We start from the raw sequence: 25,539 nt of genomic DNA on the forward strand, positions 1-25,539 counted from the left end.
GCAAAAGCAGTTCTAAGAGGGAAGTTTATAGCAATACAATCCTACCTCAGGAAACAAGAAACATCTCAAACATACAACCTAACCTTACACCTAAAGCAATTAGAGAAAGAAGAACAAAAAAACCCCAAAGCTAGCAGAAGGAAAGAAATCATAAAGATCAGAGCAGAAATAAATGAAAAAGAAAGGAAGGAAACTATAGCAAAGATCAATAAAACTAAAAGCTGGTTCTTTGAGAAGATAAACAAAATTGATAAACCATTAGCCAGACTTATCAAGAAAAAAAGGGAGAAGACTCAAATCAATAAAATTAGAAATGAAAAAGGAGAAGTAACAACTGACACTGCAGAAATACAAATGATCATGAGAGATAACTACAAGCAACTATATGCCAATAAAATGGACAACCTGGAAGAAATGGACAAATTCTTAGAAATGCACAACCTCCCGAGACTGAACCAGGAAGAAACAGAAAATATGAACAGACCAATCACAAGCACTGAAGTTGAAACTGTGATTAAAAATATTCCAACAAACAAAAGCCCAGGACCAGATGGCTTCACAGGCGAATTCTATCAAACATTTAGAGAAGAGCTAATACCTATCCTTCTCAAACTCTTCCAAAATATAGCAGAGGGAGGAACACTCCCAAACTCATTCTATGAGGCCACCATCACTCTGATACCAAAACCAGACAAAGATGTTACAAAGAAAGAAAACAACACACCAATATCACTGATGAACATAGATGCAAAAATCCTCAACAAAATACTAGCAAACAGAATCCAACAGCACATTAAAAGGATCATACAGCATGATCAAGTGGGGTTTATCCCAGGAATGCAAGGATTCTTCAATATACGCAAATCAATCAACGTGATACACCATATTAACAAATCGAAGGAGAAAAACCACATGATCACCTCAATAGATGCAGAGAAAGCTTTCGACAAAATTCAACACCCATTTATGATAAAAACCCTCCAGAAAGTAGGCATAGAGGGAACTTTCCTCAACATAATAAAGGCCATATATGACAAACCCACAGCCAAAATCGTCCTCAATGGTGAAAAACTGAAACCATTTCCACTAATATCAGGAACAAGACAAGGTTGCCCACTCTCAACACTATTATTCAACATAGTTTTGGAAGTTTTAGCCGCAGCAATCAGAGAAGAAAAAGAAATAAAAGGAATCCAAATTGGAAAAGAAGAAGTAAAGCTGTCACTGTTTGCAGATGACGTGATACTATACATAGAGATTCCTGAAGATGCTACCAGAAAACTACTAGAGCTAATCAATGAATTTGGTAAAGTAGCAGGATACAAAATTAATGCACAGAAATCTCTTGCATTCCTATACACTAATGATGAAAAATCTGAAAGTGAAATTAAGAAAATACTCCCATTTACCATTGCAACAAAAAGAATAAAATATCTAGGAATAAACCTACCTAAGGAGACAAAACACCTGTATGCAGAAAATTATAAGACACTGATGAAAGAAATTAAAGATGATACAAATAGATGGAGAGATATACCATGTTCTTGGATTGGAAGAATCAACATTGTGAAAATGACTCTACTACCCAAAGCAATCTACAGATTCAGTGCAATCCCTATCACACTACCACTGGCATTTTTCACAGAACTAGAACAAAAAATTTCACAATTTGTATGGAAACACAAAAGACCCCGAATAGCCAAAGCAATCTTGAGAACGAAAAATGGAGCTGGGGGAATCAGGCTCCCTGACTTCAGACTATATTACAAAGCTTCAGTAATCAAGACAGTGTGGTACTGGCACAAAAACAGAAATATAGATCAATGGAACAGGATAGAAAGCCCAGAGATAAACCCACACACATATGGGCACCTTATTTTTGATAAAGGAGGCAAGCATATACAGTGGAGAAAAGACAGCCTCTTCAATAAGTGGTGCTGGGAAAATTGGACAGGTACATGTAGAAGTATGAAAATAGAACACTCCCTGACACCATGCACAAAAATAAACTCAAAATGGATTAAAGACCTAAGTGTAAGGGCAGACACTATCAAACTCTTAGAGGAAAACATAGGCAGAACACTCTATGACATACATCACAGCAAGATTCTTTTTGACCCAGCTCCCAGAGAAATGGAAATAAGAACACAAATAAACAAATGGGACCTAATGAAACTTAAAAGCTTTTGCACAGCAAAGGAAACCATAAACAAGATGAAAAGACAACCCTCAGAATGGGAGAAAATATTTTCAAATGAAGCAACTGACAAAGGATTAATCTCCAAGATTTACAAGCAGCTCATGCAGCTCAATATCAAAAAAACAAACAACCCAATCCAAAAATGGGCAGAAGACCTAAATAGATATTTCTCCAAAGAAGATATACAGATTGCCAACAAACACATGAAAGAATCCTCAACATCATTAATCATTAGAGAAATGCAAATCAAAACTACAATGAGATATCATCTCACACCAGTCAGAATGGCCATCATCAAAACATCTACAAACAATAAATGCTGGAGAGGGTGTGGAGAAAAGGGAACCCTCTTGCACTGTTGGTGGGAATGTAAATTGATACAGCCACTATGGAGAACAGTATGGAGGTTCCTTAAAAAACTAAAAATAGAACTACCATACAACCCAGCAATCCCACTACTGGGCATATACCCTGAGAAAACCATAATTTGAAAAGAGTCATGTACCAAAACATTCATTGCAGCTCTATTTACAATAGCCAGGACATGGAAGCAACCTAAGTGTCCATCAACAGATGAATGGATAAAGAAGATGTGGCACATATATACAATGGAATATTACTCAGCCATAAAAAGAAACGACATTGAGTTATTGGTAGTGAGGTGGATGGACCTAGAGTCTGTCATACAGAGTGAAGTAAGTCAGAAAGAGAAAAACAAATACCGTATGCTAACACATATATATGGAATCTAAAAAAGAAAAAAAGGTCATGAAAAACCTAGGGGCAAGACGGGAATAAAGATGCAGACCTACTAGAGAATGGACTTGAGGATATGGGGAGGGGGAAGGGTAAGCTGTGACAAAGTGAGAGAGTGGCATGGACATACATACACTACCAAACGTAAAATAGATAGCTAGTGGGAAGCAGCCTCATAGCACAGGGAGATGAGCTCGGTGCTTTGTGATCACCTAGAGGGGTGGGATAGGGAGGGTTGGAGAGAGGGAGATGGAAGAGGGAAGAGATACGGGGATATATGTATATGTATAGCTGATTCACTTTGTTATAAAGCAGAAACTAACACACCATTGTAAAGCAATTATACTCCAATAAAGATGTTAAAAAAAAAAAAGGAGAGAGAGAGAAAGGAAAAGCAGAATTCTACTGCAAAGGATTAATAATCTATTCTTGTAGTTCAAAGGCTGCTCTACCATTCTGCAGGATTATTAATTAGCACTACTTGTTTTAATAGCAAAGAACATTTTACAACTAATGCAATAAAACAATTCAATCTCAATAAACTGCAAATTCTATTGCTCCTCCCCACCCACAATTCACAGAGATTTCCAAAAATCACAAAATGCATTAGCTCCTCTGTGTGTGTGTGTGTGTGCATGTGTGTAACCATTGATTCAGCATTTTTATTTTTAGGTATTTAAAGTAAATGGTCTATATCTTGTTTTCTGACAGAATATGGCAAAGGGCCATCTTTAAGGGCTGAGAAAGATTAATGATATGATGGCAACCTTTGGAGAATGAAACAAAATTGGTCTGGTCTCCAAACAATTCAATACAGGGAAGTGTGATTGTGTGTATATGTGTGTGTGCCTCTGTGAACTGTAACAAATACTGACTTACAAAACACTGTCCTCAGGTAATTCTATTTTACTTTATAAACATCACAACCATGGGAAATGAGAAAAATTAGCCCTATGAATTCAAAGAGGCTAAAATGCATACTGGAAAAAAATCCAAAAGGGAGCTAGGCAGTTTATACCAACACGTAGTCCTCCTGATGAAAGCTGTACCAAGTCAAGGACATGATCTAAAATTGAAGAAATTGGTAAGGAAAAAAAAAATTTTTAACCACTATAGGACTGCCAAGAAAAGAATAAGAAAAAAACCTGTCAACACAAAAGATTCCTTTCTCCCTCTCTGAAATTCTAATCGAGTAATCCTGTCTGCCATCTAAAGCACCTTTCATCTGACTATCTCAGAGTCCTTTATTGTATTAAACAGTCACTGAATCCCTGAGGTGGCTAAAATTATTCTAGTCATTTTACGAATGCAGCTCTTCTCTCAAACCACTCATCCTGGGGAGTGATAAGTCTGGGAATAAAAATCAGGAATCGATGAATGACCAGAGTCCTTATTCCTTGAACCTGTTTTATAATTACTTAGGGGAAAATTCTGTGATTTGCTCTGGGAAAGTGCCCTGAGGAATTAAATGTGAGTTTTTGAATTGGTGTAAGTTATCTTGACATATGCCAAAGTATTCTTCCTCCTATCCTTGTTTCCCCCTTTCCCCTCATCCCTTTAACTGGAAGGATTGAAGAATATGTTGCAGTATGATAAAACAGAAATAGAAGTGATTAAAAATGTAGAGCAAACGAGTTTAGTAGATATTTTCACATCTTTGCGTCTTAAAGAATATTTAAAAGACTACCATCAGTTAGTCAGGTGACCTTGGACTAGGCATGACCTATCCAAGCCTCAGTTTACACATCTGTAAAAAGAAGGTTAAATTATATGAATTCTAAAGTCCCTGGCAGCTCTACTATTAATTGTGTGGTTCCACATTTAGAGCCAACATAGTTTCTGTATTTTGGCATGAATCATTATGAAAAGAAGATTTGAAAAAATCTAAGATAAATACTTCAAAATATTTCCAAAAACTAAATGTGGTTGAGAAGCATTTACGAGGTCAAAATCATTCTTTTTCCTTCATATGCCACTGTTCTTAATGGGTCCTGAAGAGTAAATACCCCAATTCAGAGCCCACCGCCAGATAGAGGCTAGTCTACCAAAATAAGTGGACCCCTCAAGTTCAAGTCCCATTAGAATGACCCTGTACTTTACACTGTCATGTTACGAATGTATCAGAATGTATCAAGTGCAGTCATTGTGACTGCTCCTTTGAAGGCGAGATAAGTGGAGCCTCTGTACCCAGATTACCCAGGTGAGGAGGCCAGTTTGATGACTGAGGTGTCACTTATGGGGAAGGGGATAGAAATACGGCCCAAGGGTGTTAAGCTGTAAATTAACACTCTGAAGTTGACAGAGAGATTAGTTCAGTCTTCGAGTGTGGAAGAAAGCCAAGGGACCATGGAAGCTCTGATGCTTAGCTGTCATTATTTCTGCCTTGAAGAACGCCCCCTCCTTTTTTTAAACCAGAGTCCCTGCCAACATCTCTCTGTAGGACACCTAAATCCTGAGACTCTCAAATGTAGGCACCCATTCACAATAAATCCTACCGGCTCCTTCCTAATTTAGACTTACATCTCAAAGAATAGTTACCTTCTGTGCAACCTTCTGTCACTTCAATGTTCAGTTCAGTGGTTAGCAAAGATTTCATGTTGGGCATCTAGGGGAGGTCTGAGCTATCAGGGCACCAGGCTCCATGTCTTGAATAAAGATTTCCTTTCAGGTCAGGGATTGAAATCTCAGCAGTATGAAGCTCACATTGTAAGGTTTCTGGGCAGATCATACCATTTATCGGGGATAATTCCAGAAGACAATGGCTCACTTAAGGGAGGAATATTTTACAAGTCAGATACTAGCTTCTGATATTAAAAAAAAAAAAAAAAAAAAGAGGACTTTCCATGTCTAGCTCTACAGCAAATGACACAAATCACTCAGCCCCATGCATTCTCCATCAGGTGGTCTATACGGCATGATGATGAAGCCTAAAGATGCCGGAGTAAGAATAATAATAGAGTTCAGATCTCTGCTTCCCCACTTTCTGTCTGACGTATTTGGATAAGTTATTTAATTTCCCAGGGTTTCATATTCCCCATCTGTAAAACGCTGATAACATTTCCTAACTCATGGGATTGTTCTGAACATTGAGTGAGCTGCTTCAGATGTGGTAAGTATACAGTAACTTTTTTCTAATAATGTTATCATTTGCAAAATAATTATTACACTTGGAGATGCAACCTACGTGACAGAACCAAGTTTTTTTCCTTACCAATATTATAGCTATCATTGGTATGGATGACCTATCAAGTCTACAAGCATGGTCCTAATTTACTCATGGAGGGTATAAAAGAGAACCTTGTACAGCAGCCTGGGTTGCAGATATAATCAAGATTATTATGCCCAAATTAAGAATATAAAAATGCAGTCCTACTGCAAGGTACTATTTAAAGGTTGCTTTTTTTTTTTTTAAAGAGTCACAAAACTTTGGGTTCATCCATAAAAGTAGAAAACCATAAATATTATGTGAAAGCATGAATCAGATTTTAGTGTAAATGGTTTTTGCCTTTTTATTGTATTTGATATACAATGCACGATGGAGAAGTCATACATTTTTGAAGATGTAAAAATTAACTATGGCTGTTTTCTTCATCTCAGAAGAATAACAATTAATTTGGTTTTGGTTTTTTTTTCGCCACGTGGCATGTGGGATCTTAATTCTCCGACCAGGGATCAAACCCTCGCTCCCTGCATTGGAAGCATTGGAAGCGTGGAGTCTTAACCACTGGACCACCAGGGAACTCCAACAATTAAATCTTTAAATAAGTATGTTTACCCAGCAAGATGGTGCTCCCATTGTGCACAGGTGTGTTTGACTGATATCATTTAAGAGAGGAGGATATTTGATTGATCTGTCCTCATAAGACTATTTTTTAGTGGCCATTTTAAAAGACCATAAAAGATCAAATTGCTTGAATGAAATTATAAAGAAAATAAACAAGTAAAAATTTGTATTAATAAGCACTTATTTGCCAAATAACATGGTTAGCAGTGTCACATGTCACAAGCTTTAGGACAATCTAAGAACTAGGTATTATTATCTTCATTTAATGAGGACATTTACTAAACTGAGAGAGAGTATATAACCATACTGCCAAGTCTCAGTTCAAACCCAGGTTTCTCAGAATCCAAAATCCGTGCTCTTAACATACATAGCATAAAAACAGTCACAACAAGCTCAATTATTGAAATTGATTAGCATCAATTGGAAAATATTTCCAATAACTTGGAAAGGGTCACTGAACAATGACTATATCATTGTTGCTGATGGTGGACTAGATATTTGGATGCTATTATATTAAAAACAAATCTTTGTAAAACGCTTTCACATGATGCTTAGAGTTATTTGAACAAATATTAATTCTATTCCCCAATTACACATTATTTCTTCATAGCACATTTTACTGTCTGAAATTGTATTTTATGCTGCATATTTATTATTATTTAAAATTTTTATGGCCCCCTCTTGAATATCAGCCCCATGAGGTCAGGGCAGAAAACTGTTTCATTATTATTTTGTTATTTCTGATTCCCAAGTCTCCCAGTAGGCACTCAGCACACATTTGTTGAATGAAAGAATGGACAATGAATGAATGAATAAATGAACGAATGAATACATTGATGCAGCTCTATATAACCATACATATAGACAGGTGTACATGTTCTAAAACCCAAAGGCTTATTACATAAGAGATAGCATAAAAGTGTCCTGATAAGTTCCAGGGAAGATGATGTAAAACCATCACTTTACACAATTGAAACTACATATATCCTGTTGCAGCTATCAATATTTCCAAGCTATAACAGGATATTGTATATGTGCCCCTGGCATTATCACACTAAACAATACCACTGATTTCCACGCTATGTAATAGGATACTTTAAAATACACAGCTCAGGAAGATACCATCTTCTGTGGCTTCTCCATCATAAGTATCACATTCTATGCTGACATTCCCTCCTGCGCTCCACGTCCAGTACATCACTAAACAATGAAACATTTATTTATCTATTCACACAAGAGGGTCAAGTATATACAACCAGGCAGTGAATTAAAAGGTTTATTAAGCCCTTTGGAATCCACCCTTCCTCCCAGTACAGAGTTACTCCTTGATTCTAAATATTGTAACATATAGTCAACCAGAGGGTTGAAACCTAGGTAGGTGTCAGGGGTTGAACTGTGTCCCCCGCTACCAAAAGAAATGTTAAAGTCCTAATCCCCAGGACCTCACAATGTGACCGTGCTGGGAAATAGGATCACTGCAGATGTAATTATTTTAATTCAGATAAGGTCATCCTGAATTAGGCTGGATCCTTAATCCAATGTGACTGGTGTCCTCCAAGATGGTGTGATGACACAGGGAGAACCCCATGTGACAACACAGGCAGAGACTGGAGGGGTGCAACTACAAGCCAACAAAAACTAATAACTGCCAATCACCAGGAACTAGGAAGAGGCAAGGAAAGGATTTTCCCCAACAGGCTTCAGAGGGAGCATGGTCTTACTGACACATTTATTTTGGAATTCCAGAATCTAGAACTGTCTGAAGGAAATTTCTGTTGTTTTACGCCACCCAAGTTTGGGTTATTTTTGTCAGGGCAGCCCGAGGAAACTAATACAACCAGCATTGTATTCTGCATAGAAGAGAAAAATCCTGAGGATCATGTTGGGAAATCTTGGGAGAATAAGGCATTTAGGTCTATTATATTATTACCTAGTGTGGTAGATTGTTTGCAAAGATGGCCAAAACAATTATTCCCATTTCTGTATCTGGGCCACTTTGCTGTGTAACTTTGCCATTCCTCTCAACAGGAAGTAGAATCTATTTTCCTTCCCCTTGAATTTGGGCTGACCATGTGATTTGCTTTAGCCAATAGATTTAACCAGTTTAACCAACGGCCAGCTTCTGGGTCTAGGCCACAAGAGGCCTTTCAATGTCTGATTTCACCCTACTGGAAGGTGGTGTCACCATCTGAGGAAGCTCAGGCTAGCCTATTGGAGGATGAGACCATTTAGAATGGCAATGAGCTCCCCATTTACTACTCCCTAAACCAGAGTTCTTAAGCATGAGTGTGCATTGGAATCACCTGGAGGACTTATTGAAACAGATTGCTGGGTCCCACTCTTAGAGTTTTTGATTCAGTAGCTCTGGGATGGTGTCTGAGAACTTTCACTTCTAACAACTTCCCTAGTGATGTTGGTAATACTGGTCCAATGACCACACTTTGGGAATAACTGCCCTAGACCAATCAGCCTCCACTGAAGCCCTGAGATGACTGCAGGCATGTGACTGACCCCAGATGAGTCCAGCAGAAGAACTGTTCAGTTGACCCACAAGTCCCTGAGTTTCAGGGTGGTTTGGTACATAGCAAGAAGCAACTGTGACTTCATGTTATTCTGTCATCTTGTGTGAATGACTTCTAACTCATTACTGGCTTTATACAATCTTTTAAATTTCCACTGCAAAAGCCATTTGTGGTTGACAGGAAGAAACCAGAGAATATAATGGTGGGCAAAGGTAAAGTTCTTGTTCGGGGGAAAACAAAGCACAATACTATGAAAGATGGCTTTATGGATGTAGGAATAGGTAAAGACAATGCAAAACATATGCAGAACAAACAACTGGTTATTTTTTTCTATTTGAAAATGACCCAGAGATATTTTTCTCAATCTTTAAGGTACTTAAGAATCACTCGAGAAGCTCACTAACATTCAGATTCCAGGGCATGACCCCGCAGAGATTTAGATGGAGGCAGACCAAGAGAGGACCCAGTAATCTGTATTTTTTAAGAACTACCTCCATTCCTGGTGGTTCTTATTCAGATGGTTTAGATATCCGTAAAGACACCAAGGAACGACCTGATGGTAAGCTCCTGGGGGCCAGACAATGTTTATAAATCTCAGTATGGCTCACACATACAAAGGCTCTTGAAAAATGTGTTAAACAACCTGCCTGGTTGGAAACACCCTCTCTTCAATAGGAAGAACTTTCTTTGTGACCAAGATCCTCTATTTGCAGTTATAATCACTTTCCTTTTCTCTTCTCTATTTGGCTTTTAAAATATGGTAGAAAAAGCCCCACAGTTTTTAAAAATGGTAGAGTTTAAGGGCTCCTGGCCCCCCTCATCCACTGGCATCAGATCCTTCAGTCTGCTGCTAGGTCATCCCACCACACCTCTACTTACCTGCTGCCATGCTCTCTAAATACAACTTGCCTGCTGCCCAGAGCACTTCCAGACTGAGTGGGCTCATTAAGTGCACAGAGTGACCAGTGAGTAGAGTGGAGCTATTCTAGGACACCAGTTTTTCCTGTTCTCCCCCAACTACAGCAACCATCCAAGGCAGTTCCTGTTTCTATTGCACGGCATGTGATTATACGCTAACGTGTCATTGTGATCTCATTTTTCAAATTATCGACTTAGGTGTCAGTCACCTAAAATCAATATTATTTCAAAATATTTTTCTAATGCATATTGTTTCAGAGAAAATGTATTAACATTGCTCACAACCCTCAGAGAGATAAAATGGAGCCATTATATCTTCAGTTTAAACCTCACTTTAAATGCTTTCTATAGTTTGTAGTCTTGTTTCCCAAGAACATATAAAGCAATTTGAATTATGGCCAAATTTCAATGTAGATATATTGATTCTAGAAGCCAATCTTACTATTTACATCACTGAACTTTGATGGCTGTATACGTGTGTGTCTTGATTAAAATTCCTGCTGCTTTGAAACAGATTTTTCAGCTTAGAGAATAATTTTTTAAAGTTTTCAGTTTACCCCACCCAATCCCTCCTCCCCCAAAACACCTCACCCTCTAAAAAAACACTCCAATTTTCCTTATAAAAGATAGGCTCCCTGTGGCATTTAATGAGTTACCCATCATTAACTCTGCAGGATACAGTCAATAAATTTATTATGTGTGTACTTAAATGAAAGATTTGACAGCTATGAACTGTAAACAGGAATTTGGTATAAAGAGAGATTTTTATGAATAAAAAAATAAGAACAACATCATTGGAACTTACATTAACAATAAATTTTTCCTGGTTACTTCCTTCCTTCAGGTTTTATTAGAAGAAGGAATTGATGCTTAAGGGCATTTGGGGACAAGATGGGGACAAAGTACCATAATATTAGAAGCAGAAATCTCCAGTGAGATCATTTTAGTTTAGTACCTATCCCTTTTTCCATCTTATTCATGAATTGGGTGAAGAATTAATACTGCTTCCAGTTCTGGACCATTCACCCTTCCATTTAGAAACCTTTTTAAGGAGGATGAGAAGGAGAACTAATGAAGAAACCTAACCTTATTTTGTTTCTAGGAAGGGCTGGGATCCAGGGGAGTAACTTTTACCGTTTATCTACCATGAGTCAAGTACCAAGTGAGGTACATTATTTAAGTCGTTCTATTTGGTTCTTAAAAGCCTCAGTTTTCATAGATCTATGAAGAGATGAATAATTCCTGTATTATCAACTGAGGCTAAGAAATTTTAAATCACCTACCCAAAATCACACAGCTAACAAATTATAGAACTGATATCAGTCTACTTGACTCCCCAAGCTGCTCTACTATATCAAGATGTTTAGCTTTTAATTCAGGAATGGGCAAAAAATTTTTTCTGTAAAGGGCCAGAGAGTAAATATTTTAGGCTCTGAGAGCCATATGGTCTCTGTTGCAACTACTCAATTCTGCCGTGATAGGCGAAAACAGCCATAGACAGTACATAAATGAATAAGCATGGCTGGGTTCCAATAAAAAAAAAATTATGGACACTGAAATTTGAATTTCATTAAATTTTCATGTGTCATGAAATATCACTCTTGGTTCTTTTTATTCAACCATTTAAAAATGTAAAAAACATTCTCAGTTTAAAGTCATACAAAAACACTGTGGCAGGCTGAATTTGGGCCTGGGGCCTTAGTTTGCAAACCCCTCCTTTAATTTCCTAAGCATCTGGAGGTTAGGTGCTACATTTTTTGGTTCTCTGGGTCTTCTGAGGGCCTCCCACAATGCCTAAAATAGAGCAAGCTCTTGCTAACATTTGGTGATTGGATTGAATATGTGGCTCTCAATGGTGTCATTTTTATCTTTCCAATTGCATATTCCTCGATCTCTTTTTACTAGAGCCTACATTTACTCCATTGCTGTAACTTAAATTTTTTTCAAGGAAAAATAAAAGTTGTATCATTTAAAGTTACTGTACCTTAACAAATGCACCTAAAATGGCACTGTTTTTGCATGCATGAAAGCTCAAAGCCTCAACAACTCCCAAGAGTGATTAATCTTCTAACACTAATTAGATATTTGCTAATTAGCGTCTGATGTGTGAAATGAAAAAACATTTTGAAGCTGAAATGAATAGGGTCTAGAAAGATAGGGCTGTGTTCCAGTTCCCCCTTTTCCATATTATTATCATATTTCATAAATATTAATAAGATCACATGATACCAGCTGCTCTATAAAATTATCTCTCTGAACGAAGGCTTTTGTTTGATATAATAGGGATGTGTCAATATTTTGCATGTGGAAGAAAGCACTCAGTGAAGGAAAGCATTTTTTTCCTCAATGTTAAAGAGATGTCATACTTCATGAATCACTTTTATACTGGATCAACCAGTCCTACTTTTTAGCCTAGACTTCCTCCCATAAGGGAAGGTAGAAAACCTTTCTCCAAATTAACGCTTTTCTTCCTCTCTTACACCTTAATCTTATCTTGGTTTAAAAGAGAACTTACCAGAGTGGAAAGTATCCTAAACCTATGATTCTCTGTAATGAAATAATAGAAATCATTACGGAATGGTCAATTGCAATAAGAAATTTGGTAAAAGAGAGATATTTGAATTTCATTAATTGTATGCATGAGGACAGTCCTAAAAAAAAAACCCCATATGCCATCTGAGTTAAAAAAAAAAAAAAAAAAACTATCAAGAATGAGATAGAGGTTTCAGTGCTTCAAGCTCACACACATAGGCTATAATATTCAAGTCATAAATATTAATTCATGTTGTATTCATAAAATGTAACATTTTGATATGAAATATTTCTCAAGGGAGAGCCCACATTAAACATATTTGTTTCTGAAAGAAAAGACCTATAATAATAAACTATTTCAGTTGGTGTGGGATTTTTTGAAAAACCACTCACCTGTGAATGCTGGTCATATCACAAATTATATCTAATTACAGCATTGATACAGTAATTTGAAATGATAGCTAAGCACAAGTTGACAAAGGTGACATTGAAACATAATGACGATGAGATTATCATTTTCTTAGGCTGACATTTTGTGATTATAATAATGCTGATCGAGATGATTAAAACCATAATGAAGGGAAAGTTTCAAGAACCAGAACAAAACACACTGAGATTAGAGAGAGGCTAACTATCATTTTGTCTTCTGCTTCTTCAATATGCTTTGTCCTTCTGATGTAAAGTTAGGCACTTGTGTTAGTCCCAGAGAACTGTGGAAACTGTGGTTGATAGATGGTGTTTTCTACCTACTCACAGAAGTGTCTGTTTTTCAAAGCTGGAATGAGAGGATAAGGTCATCCATGCCAATTTATCCATTTACACTGGGGATTGTTTTCCAGTTGGCTCTGAGATTGCGTATCAGCTCCCAGATGCAAAACATCAATATACTATCTGCGCTGATATTCAGTTACCAGGACACCAGCTTAAAATTCATGGTGATCCCAAGGCTCTGCACTGTTGCAAACAACAAGCGAATGGGAAAAGTCTGGCAGACATTACCCCTTCACTTATCATTACATGAGAATAAAACCAGACAGCTTTTAATTATCAACAACAGAGAAATAAGTCAAGGGGAATCATACCCAATCAAGACATCACCAGTCAATCCAGCGGGCAGACTGGCTAAACTTGGGAATGAATGACGCTCTGTACTTTGCTCAAATGAGCCTATTTAAATTGTAGCAAGTTCAAAGTATCTGATGATACTATAATTCCAGCTGAATTCTGAACCTCATTTCAAAAATAGAAGATAAATGTGTCTCAATTATTTAAACTCGCCTTCCCAACTATCCATGTGTTCTCAAATTTGGTTTTCATTTACCTATAGTATACAGTGCCTTAAAGGCTCATCACAGATCTATGGATATTCATCTGGAAGTAATTTGCAAAAAATCTCCGCCACCAGCTAGGTAGGTGCAATTGTCCCATTTTACTGATGAGGCAACTGAGACACAGACTGACAGCTATGGGCTATAAGTACTGCCTCCTAATGCGGAACTTCCCATTATCCGAAAGTGTCCTACATTTTGCAACATTTGAAAAGTTTCCTTCCTCCCTTAAAGGATAAGCTGACTGCCTGTTTTATAGCTCAGCTATCATGGCTTGGTTATTACCACCTACTTTTCTGCAAATCGTAAGGGTACGTTACAGTGTGAACTGCATGACGTCCAGTGTACCCTGTTCCTTAGTAAAGTCTCTATCTCATTGTAATCTTCATCCTTATATGTTGCATGCTAATGGTACCCACCTGGTTTGTAACAGCACCTTTCCCCAAGGATCACCTGTGACTTTAATCTTATGTGCCATGTGCTTAGGAAGAGGGAATCGTGGGAGCGAGGAAAGGCTTATACATGTGCACAGTCAGCGTCAGAGGTAGAAAGCAGAGGCCATTCCTCAAGGTCTGATTTTGTTTTGTTTGTTTTTCAAGAAAAAGAAATTATCATCATTCTGAGATAAATACACTCTTTCTGATGGATGAAGCTAGTGTCTCTCCACTTTTAATCACTCTATCCTTAGAACTTTTAATTTTTCCTTTCAAATCAACTGCTGACTATTGATACAATAATTTGAAATGATACCTAAGTGCATGTTGACATTATGGAAACATAATGATGATGAGATTATTGTCATTATGTGACTGTAATACACACATTTTATACAGTACCTCCTTTGTTCCTGATGATGTTTTTCTTTGCAATTTATAGATGAAGAAATCCAGCTCAAAAAACTTTAAATCGTTTCAATTCATTCCCTCAAAAATATTTACTGAGCACATACAGCATGGTGACCGTTGTGTTCGGGCTGGACTTCTGATTTTGAGACAAATAGACAACCTAGAGTCTACACTCTCACCACTATAGGGGCTGGCTGAGAGTTTAGGGCAATGACGGACGAGTTCTATCTAGCTGCTGTCCGACTCCATGCTAAAATCATAGGTACCCCAAAATTAACAAACTCACAGACGTCTGTGTTCTTTGCATTCTTTATCATTAAACTGTAGCCCATGAACCAAATCTAGTCCGAAGACGGTTTTTGTATGGCCCATAAACTAAGAATGCTTTTTCCATTTTTACAGTGTTGTTTAAAAAAAAGAAGAATATGTGACAGAGGCATTATGGCTCACAGAGCCCTAAATATTTACTGTTTGGCCCTTTATAGAAAAACTTTGCCAATGGATGATTTTTATGAAGGGAAGTTAAATCTGCCTTCAAGGCCTTTTATGTGACTCCTGAATAACTTTGTACAGACAGTATGTGTTGCTGGTTTTGTGGTAGTGGTTATAATTTATTTGCAGCTATGTTCTAGTCATTGTGAGAAGCATTTTTTAGCAATATGAGCCTAGGGAGGCATTATCATTATCCCACTTTGCAGGTAAAGAGATTTAGGCTCAGGATGGGCAAGTATCAGAGCACACGGTCTGACAACGAGCCAGGATTCAAACCTTACTCTATCCAGACACATCACTAGTCTAGACGGCATCCACACGCCAGTAAGAAAAAGGTGTCCCCTCCTGATGGATGCAAACTGTGTCAGAGCTAACTGCTTGGCAAGGGGATTAGGACCTAGATTTCTGCCCCACTTTCCCTCTTGCCAAGCTTCCTGCACAACCACAAGCAAGCTGAGCTTATAAGTCTCTCTGATATCTTTTCATTCTTGAGCTTTAATTCTCATGCATTAACCTTCAGTGACATCCTCATGTTTGGTACCTTCTTGGTACTGTTTGTTCACGTAAGACTTTGGCTGTTCTCTAAGCAGATTTAGGTTTCCTCTAAGCACCATCACTGTGGCCATCTCTGCTAGGCTTCTACTTGTTTCTCAGGCCCCAATTCCCCTAGCTCCTGATATTCATGACAACGCTTGAAAGCTGCAGGCAGAAGAGGGTCAAAGAGGGGAGCCTGAGTAACTCTACCCACTGACTTGAGTCACAGAGAAGCTAGTGTCAGATGAGTAGGGAATCCCCCCTCAAAAGGTCAGTAGCTAATGTTGTGCCTTTGAGCTCCTCACTGGAACCTTCTGAAAAGGTGCATCCAGAAGGCACTGGTACAAGCAGAAAAGGAGATGGGCAAGTCATCTGAACTTTGATTTTTACAGTTCTACATCTTTGCTTGAAAAGAAAATACACAACCATTTCATCTCAGAGAAGTGGTGAATTCACTTAACCTAAAACAACCATGTTAACAAGATGTTTCTAACTGACCAGAAAGAAAATGAGGAAAGAAGGTATCACATTAAGGAGAAACTTTGTCCTTAAGACATGGAAAAGGCTGGGCTCAAGGGACTCTTGTTCAGGTCCCCAGGTGTTCTGCAAAGGTAGATATGACATCAGGAACAAGGAAGGATACGAGTGACAGGGCAGTGTAGAAACATGGTTTGAGAGATGGTGGGATGGTGGGTGGAAGGAGAAATCTCATCAGCTCTTACCAGTATTATTCCTAGACCATCCACAGCTATCTGCCTTATTCTCAGTCTCTCCTCCATCCTGCACACCAAATTAATCCTTCTAAAAATTGTTCCATTGTGTCACTCCATTGCTCAAATACCCTTCAAATGGTTCTCACTGAAAATTATGTCCAACTGCCTTTCCCTGGCATCCAAACATAGGGCTGCAGGATAAAACATGGGACACCCAGTTCAATTTGAATTTCACATAAACAACAAGTAATTTTTTCAGCATAGTATGATCCAAGCAAAATCACTTGTATTTTTATTTGCTAAATCTGCAAATTCAAAGGCGTCTTCAATCTGGCCCCAACCTCCCTTTGGAGCTTTATCTTCTTGCATTCCACTAAAGTGGTTTTCTTGCTCTTTGTAATGCTCACGGCACAGTCCAGTCTCCAAGGCTTACTCAAGCCTGCACCCTCACCTGAATGCCGATTTTATTTTTCTCCAGTGAAGTACTACACCGCAGGCCCCCAAGAGTATTCTTAGCCCCTGAGAAATCAGATCTATGAGATGTCTATGGACTCCTCATTTGACCCTTGGTAAATAGCTGCATTGTTTTTTATCAACATTTTGATACTGCTGGTAGGTGGCACCTTTGGTTATTTAAGCCCTGAATTGCTATGCTAGTCTGACCAGTATGTCATGTTCCCAATGTATTCTTCATTATGGACAGACGTGGTGACTCAATTTGGCTTAAACCTCAAACCAGTTGCTCCTAGAGCCACTGAGAGGTTCAGTGGCTTGTCTAAGACCACAAATCTGGCAAATAACATAGCAGGCTTTGAGCCTACTGAAGAGTGTGTGTGACTCCTAAGCTATGCTGTCGATTTTTGTTGATTTTACCCGTATGTGTATCGTGCATCTGATCTTTTTTTTTTTCCATGTCTATGCATTCCACTCCATGCCTTTTAACCAATATGCTGTATACAAGCAATGGCTACCTGGCCAGTTTCTCTGCCTGCAGTATTCCTCCCAAGCTTCTACCATAATTCATTGTACTCAAGCCTGTGAAAAATCTTCCTAAAACCACTATGAACATGGTACCTGCAAGTTCAGGAACCTTCATTCTTCTCAAGGGTATTGGCTTGTTTTTCCAGCTCGTCCATTTTTGGACCCCAACGGACTGTTTTGCTTTACTTGTACTAATCCCTTTCATGGACGTTTTTCACCCAAGCCGTATCTTCTCTGAATATATCCATTTTTTCTGCTTCCCTGTGCTGTCTCCTGGAATTCTCCACTTTCCCATCTCAAACAATCAGGGTCTTTCAATTTTTTACTCATATTCTACCTCCTTCAGGAAGCTTTCCTTGATCATCCTAGTCAGAAGTTATAGAACTTTAAGTTTAGGAGGAAGACCTTAGAGTTCATCTCATATCACGTTCTAGTCTGCACATTTACCCATTGGCTACATATTTATCTTCCCACTGAATAAATATTTTGTGAAAGTTGGGGACCATGGTCCCCATGTCATACCTTCATTGCATCATTTGGATTAGATTACTTACCATACGGTTTAGGGTACATATACACATGTATTTCAATTTCAATTAGTTTTTACTAAACTTTTCATATGTCTTACCTAAGTAATAAAACTTTAAATGTCTTACAGTGACAAAGAACACCTATCATGGTCCTAAGATCTTAGGCAAGTTACTCACTTTTAAAAATATTCAGTTTCCTCATCTGCAAATGGGGAAAATATTAGCTCCCATCCCATGTGACTATGAGATTGAATGAGACCACACCGACCACTCAGGGCAGCTTAATAGCTGTGTTTGGAGAAAATTCCAAGTAAAGACATGCTGAATAAATAAATGATGTTGGGGAGAGGTACTCTATTTCCCAATATACCTAGGAACTGTGACCTAACTCACAGAATCAATGAAGATGTGAAAAGATAGCCTGCTGGGTAATAACGTTTCCTGAAGTTCAAGTACTTAGAGAGGAGGACCTAAGTTATAATGCTCATTACAAGATAACTTGTTGGGCCATTATTTATTATAATAAAGTAAAAACAATGGCTCTGAACCTTAGTTCATTTTCTTTCTTTCTTTATTTGAACCTTAGTTTATTTTCTAATAAAAAGTTGTAGTCTTTGAAAACAATATAAAGGAAGCCTATAATTCTTGCCTCATGCTTTAAAATCACTAGTAGAAATGCATACAGGGTATTCTTGAGTATAAGACAGCTGTCACCCATAGCTCCAAGAGGCAGGAGGGGGAACCTACCATTAGAAACCCCTCGAAAAGAAAGGAAGCTGCTACTGCAGCTACTTCTAATGTTTAACCAGGTCTGTAAACATAATATTAGATGTCCTGTGCTACGCTGGTGCCATTTATTTGAAGGCAGTGAGTGAAACCGCTTTAGGCTCCCGTGCTCCTTGCCATCATGGACCCTTGTATGGCTGCCTTGTTTCCTTCACTTCAGCTCAGTCGAGCCATGTACCCTCTTCAGCCTTCTCCACTCAGACGGAGGAGTTAATGCAGTTAGATTGCTCCTGGGCTTCCAGCAGGACTACTTCAAATGATATTACTTCCATTTGTGACATGCATCACCAGCAGTGCTCACATTTGAGGCCAACAGCAAACAGACAACTAAGTCCGCTTGCTGGAAGAAAAGCCGCGCTTCCCCCACTGAAAAGCCAGGCAACGACAGGGCTATAAATTTGTCAATTTCCTCAACAGCCTGGTGGTGCGCGGGGCGCCACCTGAATGGGACTCCTGAGCGAGGCGACGCATTGCTCTGTGCTCACAGGATGTGGAGGGAACTCTGTTCACAGATCACAAGCCCATTTTTGACAACATGGATCGATGCAAGGAGAGTGAAAACTTAAAATCAGGGATTTCTTCTGACAGCTGCCATTTGGGGTGAAAATCCACTTTGGGCCAAAAAAGGAGAGCCTCAAGAGCACCCACCACACAGAGTTGCTCGAGGGTGAAAAGACGTCATGGAGGTAACTTAGGAAGCTCAGCGCCTGGTAGGACGGTCGGAACTACATGAAGGGTACCGCTCACACATACAGACGTTCGCGGGCAAACCATTAGACAGCCCTTCCCAGTTTTATTCCTTATTCTTTTATTCTTTTATTTTTATTTTTTACAATTTTTTTTAATAGATTTCCTAAGCACTTGTGTTTTATTTATTTTTTTATTTTTATTTTTTTAAAGGAACTCCTTTATTTATTTATTTATTTATTTGTTTATTTATTTATTTATTTATTTTTGGCCGTGTTGGGTCTTCGTGTCTGCGCGAGGGCTTTCTCTAGTTGCGGCAAGCGGGGGCCACTCTTCATCGCGGTGCGCGGGCCTCTCACTATCGCGGCCTCTCTTGTTGTGGAGCACAGGCTCCAGACGCGCAGGCTCAGTAGTTGTGGCTCACGGGCTTAGTCGCTCCGCGGTATGTGGGATCTTCCCGGACCAGGGCTCGAACCCGTGTCCCCTGCATTGGCAGGCGGATTCTCAACCACTGCGCCACCAGGGAAGCCCCTATTTTTTTATTTTTAATTATTCCGTGTTACAACTGATCTTTAAAAAAAGTTTCCAAATTATCTGTGTGAGCAACTGATTTTTTTAAAGTTTCCAATCTGTCAGAGACAGAAAATATAATAAAAAAAATAAATTATTAGAAAAATGGATATCCTGGTTATGTCAAATTGCTCTAAAAGTTTCTAACATTCTCGGTTTATATATCTTCTTGTGGATTGGTAGCAGTGCATTCTGCAGATCGCACTTTGAGCGACACTACTTTGGGATACGTTCTATACAGTTTAGTACAAAGGACTAATCTCACATAAATGGTTAAGGAGCATTAAAGAGTTTTCTTTGTAATACATAAAGTATATATAAACTATACACTGGTTATAATATCATACCCCCAGTTCTTTCAAGTTTGGAAGAGTAGTCATTCCTTTCTTGCCTAGTCTACTCATCACTTCAAACATGCTGGTATGGGGTCTCCAGAGGACCCGTGAATGCTGGGCTCTGGGAATGCTGTAACCTCTGTCACTTGTGTTTTCTCTCATCACAGTAGACATTTGAGAATTTAAAAAGACTAAGAGAATATATTACAGAATTTGGGAATGTTAACTTTAAATCAGTGATTTATTTGTGATTTTATAAGCTAACCCAGACAGCCACTTATTTCTGTAGTAACCAACAGAACCCAATCAATAATTTATATTGTTTTACATGTAAATTCACTTTTTTCAAGGCTTCCGAGGCGCTTCCTATTAAAACTACCCTTCATTCCAGCTCTCCCTCTGTGTTTACTCCATGTATTCAGACGCTCTGGGTTGAAGATATATGGTGGGTACTCATGAAAGACATGAAGGTTCTCCTAATTGCGAAGGTGAACACGTTAAGATGTAATGATAAATTATGTTAATCCCAAACTCCTAATCATATACACACTACTATATATAAAATAGATAACCAACAAGGACCTACTGTATAGCCCAGGGAATTCTACTCAATATTTTATAATAACCTGTAAGGGAAAAGAATCTGAAAAAGAATAGATACATGTATATGTGTAACTGAATCACTTTGCTGCACACCTGAAACTAACACAACATTGTAAATCAAATATATTTCAATAAAAAAATAAAATTAAAAAAAAAGAATTCAATTATCACAAATATAAAGTTAAAAAAAAAAAAAAAGATGTAATGAAGAAGAGATGATCCCAAACCAAGAAACGGGGGAGTGGATTCTAGTTATAGCAACATTAATTAAAATCACAGGACTACAGTTTGTTCAAGGGCTTAAAGAAACTCCTGAGATCATGCCTCAATTTCCTTATTTGTAAGTGTGAAAACTAGAACAGGGACTTCAGGACCAAGAATCTGGCTCAGAAGGCAAGGGGACAGCGATTAAACAGAAATTACTGCTGACCGATTTGCTTTTTCTCCACCTGAGTCTAACATAAAATTGAAAAAAAAAAAAGTATACTTGGTTTATTCACTCAATTACCCACATCTAGTGTATATAATCCCACATGAAGAAGAGATAAGAGTTCTCTGGATAAAATGAGGCAAGTCAAGCCAAGGTTTTCTTACTGATGATGGTCTTTACCATTTTTAGAAACAGATTTAAAGCAGACTCTTAGAGAAATCTTTCTCCTATTTTTAATTTCTATTTCAATAGTAGAAAGTAACAATACTTACTCAAGTAAACTAAAATTAAAAGAAAACCATATGGGAATGCATAGTACAGAATTTCAAGAAGTCTGAAGACAGCTGTTAGTGGCAAAGGACAACCAATACTGGGCTAAGAGGCTTCTACAAACACACAAAAGGAGAGACAAGGGTGTGAATAGCTTACCGCAATTCATTGCAATGAGCTCATCAGAGATTATTTTAATACATCAGAGATTATTTTAATTAAGTAATATCAGCCATTGATTGAGCAGCTACAGATGCTGGGCACTTGAAGCACCATACAGTGTATGATGGATTCAAAGAACGAAATTCAGATAAGTTAATTTTCTCCATTTATACAGCTAAGGGTTTGAATCCTGGGTCACACAGTATGTGCCAGGTACTATGGTTAAGACTTCTGCACGCATAATTTTATTTAATCCTCTCAACAAACTGCTAAGGTAGCTATATTATTATAGCGTGACTGTAAAGATAAAATTATCGAGACTCAGATTAAGAAATTTAGCTAAGTTAACACAATAAGTAAGGTTCAGAAATGGGATTCTGTACAGAGAGCCCATGCTTTCTTCTTGACACCATTCTTTTTCTCCAGTACCCTCTTCCACCTGGCAGCAAGGGGCAGGGCATTCAACCAAACACCAAGCATGCTTAGCCCAGGAAATCTTCCAGTTCATTTTGACTTCCAGATGAGCCAGGGACAAGAAAGCCAATGACCTTTCTTATCTAAGATGAATATCTTTCCAAATTATTGCACACCACTGTCACATTACATCATTCAAGATTGCTTCCTAATTCGCAGTCCTCCAAATTGTCAGACTTTCACTGGACACTTTAATTATTGAAGTTTATCTAAATAGAAAAGAGGCAATAGGAAATTTGTCAGAAGACTGATTTTATATAGCTATGAAAGCAAAAGCTGAATACCTTGTACGGGCTTATTAAAAAGTATTTAAGGGACTTGAACTCAAACTACTTTTCATTCTTTTTTTTTTTTACCCCCCCAGAAAAGATGGAATTCCTCTGGAGTTTTCAGAAAAGCTACAAGGTGTCATGATGCAGCCATTTTGATAGGGCAGAAGCATCCTCTTTGCACACTGAAGATAAACTCTGTTTTTTTCCTCATCAGAGCGAGAACCCCCTAACGCTATGTCATCTGATTAAATTTTCATTCGGTAAGCATTTATTGAGCGCTTACCGTGTGCTATGGTTGAAGTATTTATTGTACAAGGATTCATGGTCTCTGCTCTCTCAGAATTCTGAATCTAGAATTCATACGGCACACATAATTTATTCAACAGAAATAACTATAAAGAAGTTTACAGAAAATATTATGGGATCACAGGTGAATAAGCAACTATTTCTACCCTTGGGGTCAGGGAATGCTCTAAGAGAAAAGGGGCCATTTTCTCCTGTCTTTGAGGTATTAGCATCAGTTTACTAAGCAGGACGAGGGTAGAACAATCCAGACAGAGGGAATGGCACAGACGTAGAGAGGCCAGGAAATGCCAATCACGGGAAGAAAATGGTGGATTTGAAAAGAGGCCATATACCTACATGAAAAAGGAAAATAATTCATAACATGAAATTCCAATCATCCAAATATTTGATATCCTGTACATATAATTTATGAAGTTCTGCTGAACTATTTTTGGAAGGGGCACTGTTTTTTGTTGACTCGTTAGGCCTACTGAACATGATCCTTTGGGTTGGTCTGTGCATGAGGGCCTATGTAATATTTCAGATACATCCTTTTTATATCAGAAAGTTAAATTCAAGAGTTATTTTTCCTATGTGGACATGCGCAGTTCCAGCTGTCCTTCTTTGTAAATAACAATTCTCTTTTCCCATCTGAGACGTGGAGGATGGGGGTGTATGAGAAGGGAGTGTGCTGAGTGGGGACTCTCAAATCAAAAATCTTTTATTTCCAGAGAGTTCATTCTTAATGCCAGGAAACAGGGGATTGATTGTACTTGAATCCATGTGGACCCCACGCTTTTCTGGGGTAGAGTGTGTCATATAAGGTTACAACATATGCCCTCAGAAATATTTGCATAAACATTTCAGCAAGATTCCATGATCTTCTCTACTTGACTGTAGATTATGAACATTTCAGGAGCAGATTTCCAGAGACACTGACTGACATTTGTTCTAGAAAACAAAGACTCTAAATGTATGCTGATAGAGAAGGCATTATCCATGGTAGAGGGCACAGACCAAACAATTAGCCACTGAATAGGAAGAAGAAAGAAAGAATCTAACTTCCTAGGCATAGAGATCTAGAGAAACTTATGGGTTTTTTTTTTTTTTAATTTTGTTGGTATTTATAAGACAAACTATTTTTTAAAAAAAGAGCTAAGAAACAATCAATGTTGACTAGGAAGTAATCACGAAGCGCAAACAAGCCAAAAGAAGAAAAACGTAATTCAATAGTTGTTATTGTTGTTTTCTGATTATATAAGCAGTAATATAGGCTTGTTATGGAACATTTAAAAAATACAGAAACATGCATTGCCCTACCCCACTGTTAGCAATCTGTTGCAGAATATTCCATTCTTCTTTTCTAGGTGTGGGTGTGTATGTTATTTCTTACATAGATAGGGAGCATACGTAGATAGTTTTGGACACTGGTAGCTGACTATATGTATTCACATCTTGGATATTTTTTTCCGAGAGTACTCCCTGTTATCCAGTTATGTTCCAAACATGCCTATTCCTTATCTATTTAGGCATTTTAAAAATTCTGGATTCCTGCAATAGAAGTATCTTTTTGTTGTTCATGAAGGCACAAGAAGATGCTATGCAACTATTAGATACTGTTCATGTATTCTTCTTGTTTTTAAGGCCATGGATACATTCCTTCCTACTGCAGCTCTTTCTTCCTTGATTAGGTGGGTTGGCCATTTTCAATTAAATCAATAGTAATGAATATGAAGAAAGACATTCACTCCCCAATTCCATGCCCTGATAATTGGGAGATAATAGACATCCCTCAAATATATAATAATACCACTAATGAAATAATACAAACTATATTCTTCTAACAGTGTCCACCAAATCACATAACTACTGAAAACGGTCGCTAGGGAATTAGGCAGGTGTCACTACTTGCTTCTCTACTTTCCTCTTACACTTCCCCAAAAAGACTATAACCTGCTAGAAATTTCAAGTTCAAGGTGATTTCTACAGTAGAATTCATGACCTGAGAATATAGAAGGATCTCAGTCTAAATAGAGATACCCATCCAGAAACTGCCATAGGTGCACACAGAAATGGCAGAAGGGTTACAATTGGTCCTTTCGGTCCTAGGTCGATGGGACTTTAGTGATATCCAGGGTGCAGTTTACACAGAGGAGTCGACCCTATGGAAATTTCCATGTTCTTGAAATCTTATTTTATTTGGTCTTTTGTTAAGGAACTGCCAGCACACTCATGCATTCTTTCTGATAGCAGATCCCAGTAGAGCTGAGCCATATGTTACTCCTTGGTTCTTGGAAGAGGGTGCTTAGGTTGACACTATGGAGGCTCAAGACCTATAAATAACTGCTCCAGGAAACACCCTTATATAAGGAGCATCAGACCTAAAAAAAAGGCTGACATTTGGATATTGGTCAAAATATTACTCCTTGACATTAAAGTATGTCATCACAGTGTCATAATACTGTGACACATTATAGTGTCACATCAGACCAACCACCACACAGTACGAGTCTAAGGAATCCACTTGTAC

The 25,539-nt window shown here is 38.1% G+C and overlaps 2 long non-coding RNA genes across 2 annotated transcripts in view; both read left to right on the forward strand.

The window, feature by feature from the left end:
- Positions 1-11,246, forward strand: part of LOC309658284 — a 31,962-nt gene extending 20,716 nt beyond the window's left edge. The window contains exon 2 of the long non-coding RNA XR_014262175.1: positions 3,248-11,246. This is a non-coding gene — a long non-coding RNA (uncharacterized lncRNA). The remainder of the gene's footprint in view (positions 1-3,247) is intronic.
- The window catches only part of LOC309658278, a 953,833-nt gene that overhangs the window by 219,171 nt on the left and 709,123 nt on the right, over positions 1-25,539 (forward strand). The gene's annotated exons all lie outside the window — the stretch shown is intronic.

This window comes from Balaenoptera physalus (assembly GCF_965194825.1).
Source record: "Balaenoptera physalus genome assembly, chromosome: 3".
Classification (NCBI taxonomy): domain Eukaryota; kingdom Metazoa; phylum Chordata; class Mammalia; order Artiodactyla; family Balaenopteridae; genus Balaenoptera; species Balaenoptera physalus.